Genomic DNA, 9,155 nt, shown 5'->3' on the forward strand with positions numbered 1-9,155 from the left:
TCTAAGGTCCTCTCCTTCAGATTAGCCCCTCTTCTTCAGAGTATCATATCAGAAAATCAACACTTTTTCATGAAAGGTAGAAGTATCCTTGATTGTTCTATGCTAGCTAATGAGATTTTACATCTTGCGAACAGGCGGAAAGACATTTTACTGATTCTTAAGCTAGACTTTCATAAAGCGTTTGATTGTCTGGAACTATCTTTTTACTGTTATGAATATGATGAACTTCCCCGAAACATGGATTGCTTGGATGTCTAAGTGTTTATCCACAACATCGACATCTGCCATGCTCAATGGCAACCTACAAAACCTTTTCCCTTAGAGAGGGGGTGTCAGACAAGGTGATCTGATATCGCCATATTTGTTTGTCATTGCCCTTGAAGGATTGCATGCTATTTTATAGAAAGATAAGTCTTTGGACCTAATTGCGGGGTATTCCTATAATGACAGCCATCATTCCATTTCTCAGTTGCAGTTTGTCGACGATACTCTTCTTTTTTTGCCTTTTGATATCAATAAGCTGTATAATTTGACTAGAATTCTCAGATGTTTTGAGCTTATTTCAGGTTTAAAAATCAACTACCATAAGAGCTCTCTGATGGGTATTGTCGTTGAGGAGGAGAACATGATTTTGGCTACGTACATAATTGGATGTAAAAGAGATGGTTTTCCTATTCGGTACCTTGGCCTGCCTCTCTCGTACAGGAAGATCACTTCAGGTACTTGGGATAATGTGATTCACAGATTCAAGACGAAACTTTCTTTATGGAAGGGAAATTTATTATCTCCAGCTGGGCGTTTAATTCTTATTAAGTCCGTTCTTTAGAGCATTCCTATATATTTCATGTCAGTTTTTAAAATGCCAATTAGTGTTCTGAATACTTTAGAGGCTTACATGAGACGTTTTTTTATGGAAAGGGGATATCTCGAGTAGAGTTTTAAGCAAAGTTTCTTGGGATTCCATTTGTAGAGATTTTTCAGAGGGAGGATTGGGGTTAACTCACCTTAATATTAGAAACAAATGTCTGCTATTCAAATGGATTTGGAGAATTTGGTCAGCGAAACAATTATCATTGTGGGTGAGAATTGTTGCATTTTCTTCGAATGTTACAAGTTGGACCTGTTTTAATAGCAGAGTTAATAGTTACATGTCTCATATATGGAAAGGTATTCGGAATGCTTGCTTTCTTGACGAATCCTCATGGACCATTTTTATTAATCACGACTCATTCCGTGTCAATAATGGAATTCAAATTTTGTTTTGGAATGACAGCTGGTTTAATGGAAGGTCTTCGTGTATCATTTATCCCAGTCTTTATAGACTTTCTCAACAAAAATCATTTTCCATCCATGAAGTTCAACCGATGGGTTTAAGTTGGAATCGCAGGCTGCGGAATAATGAAGCCAACGATCTGCTACCTCTCAAAGCTGCTCTTGACCAGATTACTCTAACGGCAGGTTATGAAGATGAGCTGCGTTGGAATGGCAAGTCTCAACAGTTCACAACATATTCCTTCGTCGGCATGTTATAGGTGACAGCAATTGCAACTGCATTTGCAAATAATTTTTTCAAAAAGCTGTGGAAATCAGCTTCTTCTCCAAGAATTAATTTTTTTGCATGGACTGCCATTCATGGAAGGATTGTGAGCCGTGAGTTCCTTGCTAGCCGGAGAATCATTTCACATGCTGAAATTGGTTGTGTAATTTGCGGAGATACGGAAACTAATGACCACATTCTAATGCATTGTTCGTTTACTAGCTCCGTTTGGAACTTGAGTATCTCGAAGGTAAGGTTACTTTGGGTGATGCCTCGTGGCTTAGACGAGTTTATTCACCTATGGTGTTGGATGCTTCAAAACAGCCCGTGTGCGGATTTATGGTTTGGAATTTGGATGTTCGCGATATGGAATCTTTGAAAAAGCAGGAATTTGCGCATTTTTCAAAGGAAGATCACTTCAGTAGAGGATGTGGTTTTTGATAGCTTCACTATGGCTACAAATTACTACAAATACTCGAATTCATCTTTTGCCTATTCTAGTTTGGAATTGTTTAGAAATCCGGATTGTATTTTTTTTTGGATTATTTTGCTTTGTATTCGTTTCGCTTTTTAGTTGCGTTTTAGCTTCTGAGTGTTGCTTGCCTTTTTCTTGGCTTCTTAATACAATTTTCATTCATAAAAAAAATATTTTTTTCATTTAAAATTGAAAGAAACAGTAAAAAATAATAAAAAAATGAAAATATGATGAATAATGCTGAAGTATGCAAACACTAACTTGAGGGAAATTTGATATTATGCGTCATAAATTATGGATGTTTGGTATGAAAATATCGATGTTAATTCTAATGTTAAAGAGATAATTTAAAGTCATAACATCCATATCACGAGAGTGGCAAAATTAAAATGACTTAATTTCACAAAAAATCACCAATTTTCACATGTTTTTGGTATTTAATATAATTTTTTTCGTGACATACTTAATATAAACTTTTAATTTTTAGCATATTTGTCCACGGTTGCGTTTCCTTTAAAAAATTGTGTTGGTTTGTATGCAAAACGGTGTCGTTTTACATCCAAAACGATATTGTTTTTCGTCCAAAATGGTTTTGTGGACAAATATGTCAAAAAATAAAAGTTAATGTTAAATATGCCAAGTAAAAAAAGATTATCTTAAATACCAAAAACACGCGAAAATTGGTGATTTTTGACGCAATTAAACCAATTAAAATATAACTAAATTAATCAACCGAACCGAAGTAAATTGAAATTTGGCTAAACCCCTTAAACCCCCTCGCTTTTCAATCCCCTTTGTTTTCACCCTCACATTTCAAAATCCCCAAATATCACCCAAATTACCACCTTTGACTTTTCAATTCCACCATCAAAGTATTAAATTAGTCTTTTTCACTAGAAAAAGTTCAAATCGATACTTTATATTAATTCATATTTTAAATAGCTCTAATATTTAAATTTCAATATTAAAACCATATTTTCTAAAATTTTAAAAGTTAAATTTTTTTACATTAAATATAAATCAATTAAAAATATCATTAAATAATTACACAACCAAAAACCACTACTCACATTTTTCGGTCACCACAATTCATCCATTGTCGGAAAATAATTCGTCAAAAATTAAATACATATTTAATATATATTTCTTTACATATTATAATTAAATATTTTTTTAAAAATAAATTTTATTTTTTTAACCGGAGAAGACGACCGTTTTGTCGTCTTCTCGACAGAACAGACCCACTGTGGTGGGTTTGTTCTTTTGGGAAAAGACCCACCGGTGGGTCTGTTCGAAGAAGACAACCAAACGGTCGTCTTCTCTTTTTTTTTAAATAATTTTAAAATTTAGTTTAATTAATTTTATTGAATATTTTATTAAAAATTAGGAGTGTTGGTGGCCGAAAAAATATGGTGACAGTTTTCGGTTGTTAAAAATTGTTGAATATCTTATTAAATTTTTTAATTTTATTTAATTAATTTTGTGGAATTAAAAACGGTAAAATTAAATAAAAGTGGACGAAAAATTGAGTAATTTATAAAATTTTTTTTAGGAAATATGGTTTTATTGTTGAAATTTAAACATTAAGAACTATTTACCTTCAGCCCGGAAGGCATTTTTTTATACGCGATAGGCTTTCTTACCCGGGGGAAGGTTCTCTCGCTTTGTCACAATACGAAATAAGAATATGAATTAAAATATATAGTATTGATTTGAATTTTTTCTAGTGAAAAGAGGTCAATTTAATATTTTAAGGGGCAAATATGGTAATTTGGGTGCTATTTGATAATTTTAAAAGGTGAGGGTGCAAATGAAGGGGGTTGAAAGGTGAGGGGGGTTTTCAGGGATTAAGCCTTGAAATTTTAATTTTCTTGGGATTCGGGTTAATTTGGTTTGGTTTTGCTATGATTTGAAAAGAAAATTGGTCACTTCACTTTGGTTGGTTATCGAACCGAACCAAACAAAGTGAGAACTGAGAACCACCGAATAGTATATAGTATTCGATTTTAGAAACACAGAATCATAAAACCCGAAGATCACTCAAATTAAAGGTTTGGATTAGGGTTTTATCGCAGATTGAATAATCATGAAATTTCAGGTATACATTGATTTTTCTTCTAATTTGTAAAAGAATTTCAGGTTAGGGTTAGGGTTTGTTTTAAGATTTTGTTTTCTTTTTCTTGATCTTCAGTTTACTGTAAAGAAAGAAAGGTTTGTGATGGCGAATTATGCTGATGGTGTTTATTCTTCTGCAGAATGGTAACCTATTCTTTTATTTTCTTTGTTTTGATATTCTTTATTATAATTTCCTGATCAAATCTTCTTTACAGTATTCGGGTCAGAGCAATTGGTTCTTTCAGATCGCTGGTGTTGCCAAGGATGGTAGAGTGAAGAGACTAAAGGATTCCACTAAGAAGTGGAAAGATGGGAAGGCGAAGAAAAAGACCGCACCAAAAACGATTTCGAAACCCGCTAATAAACTGTTCGTTTGTTGCATGGGGCTGATAGTTGTTATTTTCTTCCTTGTTCTTTACTGTTATCTTGTAATGCTTGAATCACAAATGTAGTTCAGCGTAGGATTTTGTATATAGTTTTGTGGATTTTTTAGTTTAGAAGGCCAAAAAGATTGATTACAATGAACAGCAACCTAATGGGGTTCCTGTTCTTTTGATTCCTGGAAATGGTGGCATGCTCTTCCTTATTCTGTTGTTTTACTTTATATTTTTGCTTGTTGTTCAGTTTACAGTATTCTATGGGTTATTGAGAATGTTAAAAATGTGGAATATGCAGTGTGTTTTTTGTATATAAGTGGAATATGCAATGTCTGCTGTAGCATTGGTCACTTGTGGATAGACACACTTTTATATTTATCACAGGGTTATGTTTTCTTTCATATGGTAAGATCTTTGGCCGCAGAATATTATAGGCAATATCAAGCAGGTACACTTCTGTCTCTGGTAGTGATTACCGGTTTTGTTTAAATGCAACTATTCGAGGAGCTTCTGACCAGGCACAAATCCAGAGTTGCAAGATTTCTTTCAAAGAATATGATTGGGCAAGTTCTGCGATGGTAACCAATTGTGACTTTATGTTGTTTCTACTTTAAGTATAGCTGCAATGACTTGTTCTTATTGCATATGTGTGCAGTTGCTGTGATACATTGAATCTCTTCCTGTTTATTTCCTTGTCTCTGGAATGCCGTGAAAGGAAGAAATTTAACTTGCTTACAGTTGTATATGCAAAAAGTCCAGGTACTTGTGAAAAGACTGCGACAGATTTAAAGCAGAAGGTTTTTTTTTTTGACGAAAAGCAGGAGGTTTTTTTTTTTTTTTATGAAAAGCAGGAGGTGATTACACCTTGCTCAACTCTGCTTGTTTTATAATTGCAGGCGTCCGATATCAAGGTCTGCCAGAGTTTTCTATAATAAGCAACGCATTGGTCGGTGCTTCAGCATCTGTATCCAATTGACATGAACTTCTCTGCATTCTATGTGCTTTTTTTCCTTTCCTTGGTATTAGAATGCCCTATCGAAAACCTTTTGAGGTGAGCAAAACTTGTACTATTTAATAAGGCAGAACTGCAAAGAACAAGGTCATTTTTTTCTCGAGTCAAATGTGTGTTATTGACTAATGAAATTAAAATGCCATGATTTTGTTCTCGTGCGAGCTTAATTATGTGCCTATATAGGTGAATGAAAAGAAAGGCCTTTTAAAGGAATCCTGTTGTTATATTTTGTCAGTATTATATCAGGCATGTTCTTCATAAAAGCACCTAATGATATTAAACTTAATTTTGTAATTGCATGCTGATCTTCTTGTTTCTTTGCAGCGGCTCTTGCACATATTATTTTGAATGAGAAAGTACATATTTTTGGAATTCTTGGTTGTGTTCTTTGTGTTGTGGGTTCTACAACTATTGTTTTGCATGCTCCTCTAGAACGTGAATTTGAATCTGTGAAAGAAGTTTGGGATTTTGCTACTGAATCTGGTAATAGTTGACACTTATCTTTTTTTGCTAAAATGGAAAATAATTTACAAACGAGCTTAAGAAATGATTATATGATCTACTTTTTTTTTTCTTTTTGCAGCTTTTCTTTTCTATGCGGCTCTGGTCATAACAACTGTCTTTAGACTGATATTTCAATATATCCCTGATTATGGCCAGACACATATAATGGTTTACATGGAGGGTTTTGTTCTCTTTTCGGTTTTTTATTGTATGTATTGTTATTGAACTTTTTCTTCATTTTGCCTCTTTTGTGTTCCTTTCTTACAATATTTGTTTAATCTTTCTTGTTTGGTAGGTCATGAGTGTTATAGCACTTGGAATTGCAATAAAGTTGACATTGTTGGGATTGAATCATGCTTTTTCTTTTTGCTTATCTATTTTGATCATTTGCAACCTTAATTGAAAGGAAAAAAAAGAAAATTTTACGTTCTTCAGTATGTTGGTACATAGAATTCACCCATGTTCTTGCAATATGTTGATATCCTGTGCTTCATTATACCTGCAGGGCATTCTGAAACTCTGACTTTTGATATATTCAAAGTGGAATGGTCGTCGCCTTTGCTTCATTCCCGTTTTCTATCATGCCTAACAAGCTTAGCTGTAAAGTCTGATGCAACATTTTATAATCAGTTGTTTTAGAGTCGGTCTATGCTCGTTATCCCAAATGTAAATACGCATTGAATTCTCTGTCGAAATAAAATAAAATGGTTTACATGGGGGTTTGTTCTCTTGTCGGTTTTTCATTGGTATGTATCGTTATTAGACTTTTTCTTCATTTTGCCTCTTTAATGTTCCTTTGCTTACAATATTCGTTTAATCGTTCTTCTTTGGTAGGTCATGAGTGTTGAGAAGCACTTGGAATTGCAATAAAGTTGACGTTATCGGGATTGAATAAGCTAGTATGTCCCGAAACTTGGGCATTTGCTTTAGTTGTAATTACTTGTGGGGCTACATTATGGATCATTTGACCAAGGTAAAGTTGTCTCTTCTCTCTCTGTAACTTTAGTTTTTTGTATATAAGTTCATCTGTTTTGCTATTTTGTCATACTTGACATTTTTATATTATGATCATCATTAAGCTCCGAGAAAATGCTTAATATGAACTAATGAATGAATTGGAGGTCATAGATGTAAACAAAGGAATTGATGTCAACATTTAGCCCTTCTGAAGTGCGGTGCTGTGAGAAGTCTTATCCACTAAGATACCCTTTTATCAAACCTCTGTGGTTATTCAGATGAAAACATGATTTATAGAACATAAATAAGTAATGCAAATTTGTGGTCTATGTTTTTTACTGATGAAATTTTGTAGCTATCATGTAGCTTCTGTCTACACCATTTTGTTTTCTTTCTGAAAACATATCAATGATGAAGGCGATTAGATTGGAAAAGAATAATGTAGAAAGAGAGGATGTAACTCCCTTGAATAACAGGATGAAAAATGGTGTCAACAGTGAATGAGTATCTATAGGTTTGTTTAAATGGTGAAAAAATCCAATATATTTTTTGTGTAACAGGACCGTCTCCAACATGTAACCATGCGGCTGTTCTTTATGATGATAAAATGATTTTTATCTTTGATGGAACATCAAAATCCCTGAGTTTGAATCACTTGTTTGTATTCACTTAATTTCGAAACAGTGCTCAAATTTGTTCTCGATGTTGCCATGATAATTTCCTATCCACATAGAATGACTATTTAGTATCTGTTACATTTGATATTCTGTTTATCGCCTCAGATGGTATGGACAAGAATAAAGACCAGAGGATTGCATCCATTTGCATCCATCTCCTAGTGCTGGTTGCTGTGGAGTGTTGGGTGGAACTAAATGGTAGGTAGCAGGAGGCGGGAGAAGTAAAAAACCCCGAAAAATGGCATTCTAGGAGAGAAGAGGGCTTCATTCAATGGAATGCTTTGTACGTTAATTACGCTAAGAAGCATCATGGTTTTTCTTTTTGCTTATCTATTTTGATCATTTGCAACCTTATCTGATAGGAAAAAAAATGAAAATTTTACAAGATGTTGATATCCTGTGTTCATTATACCTGCAGAGCAACTTTTGATATATTGAAAGTGGAATGGTCTGTCGCCTTTGCTTCATTCCTGTCCTGTATCCCGCCTTACAAGATTAGCCGTAATGTCTGATGCAACATTTTATAGTCGGTTGTTTAGAGTCGGTCTATGCTCGTTATCCAAAATGTAAATACGTATTGAATTCTATGCACGCGTTATTAATGTGCGTGATCTTAATATATATGCTATGTATTATGATTTGTTTTATTGATGCTCGTCTGTTTTGCTTTCAGGGTCTAACTGTTCTGCCATTTAGAATTGCATAATCTCATGAGTGTTCAATATCAAGCTTTCCTTTCTTGTCTTTTGGTATTGCTAATTATGAGATTTAAGACCTTTTAGTAGTTGTTTTTTGGTTCAAGTTTTGTTTGAAAGGTGTTTGTGTGTATGTCAATTTTATATTCTGTAATCCCGCTCACAATATCCGGCCCCCAACTAAGGCTTTTGCACTCTTGTGCTACATAGTTTTTCTATTGAAGATTGTGTTTTAAATGCTTTGCTTTACTGAATAGGTTTTGTAGTTGACCCGTATATTAGAACTCACCGATCCTTTGATCGGTAGTATAAAAGCTTAATCAATTTTTCATATTTGCGCATCTAAACATCTCAAAATCAGTGTATCTATAGCTGGTGCATTTTAAAATCTTTTATTATCCCAAATTCCTGATCCGATGCTATAAAGTTGCTTACAGCCCAACTTGTGTGTGTAGGATTGAAATGATATTATATTTGTGATAAATCTGACAATTTCCGTTGCTCCTCATCCGGTATTCTTTTCCTTCGTGTGATTTATTTTTCTGATATTTTTACCGTCTCTTCAATCCTGATATTTCGGAACTTATGTAATGCCTCTGGTCGGTTCTCTATCACTGACTGCAAATGTCCAAATGAGAGTAAGTAACTTGCAGAATTAGGCTGTGTTAACAGGATTGTTCTCTCTTTAGATAATTGCAGTTTATCAAACGTTGTCTCTCGTTTGTTCATCAAATTCAAGCTGGCTTCTTATCCATACTAATGTATAACAAGAATAATTTAAATCATATACATGGAATTAAGGGTTT

General features: G+C 33.9%; 1 long non-coding RNA gene across 6 annotated transcripts; it reads left to right on the plus strand.

The window, feature by feature from the left end:
• Window positions 1-3,935: 3,935 nt before the first annotated feature.
• Window positions 3,936-8,455, plus strand: LOC126683162 (uncharacterized). 6 transcript variants are annotated; one of them, XR_007641631.2, is made up of 9 exons: window positions 3,937-4,110; window positions 4,204-4,271; window positions 4,343-5,082; window positions 5,160-5,263; window positions 5,401-5,999; window positions 6,100-6,766; window positions 6,855-6,993; window positions 7,760-7,937; window positions 8,073-8,455. It is a non-coding gene; the product is annotated as an uncharacterized LOC126683162 (long non-coding RNA). The 6 variants fall into 6 exon arrangements; XR_007641632.2 differs by having other exon boundaries at window positions 3,939-4,110; window positions 4,343-5,263; window positions 6,100-6,228; window positions 6,526-6,766; XR_007641630.2 differs by having other exon boundaries at window positions 3,939-4,110; window positions 4,343-5,263; window positions 5,401-5,555; window positions 5,841-5,999.
• Window positions 8,456-9,155: the final 700 nt, after the last annotated feature.

This window comes from Mercurialis annua, linkage group LG5 (genome assembly GCF_937616625.2).
Source record: "Mercurialis annua linkage group LG5, ddMerAnnu1.2, whole genome shotgun sequence".
Classification (NCBI taxonomy): domain Eukaryota; kingdom Viridiplantae; phylum Streptophyta; class Magnoliopsida; order Malpighiales; family Euphorbiaceae; genus Mercurialis; species Mercurialis annua.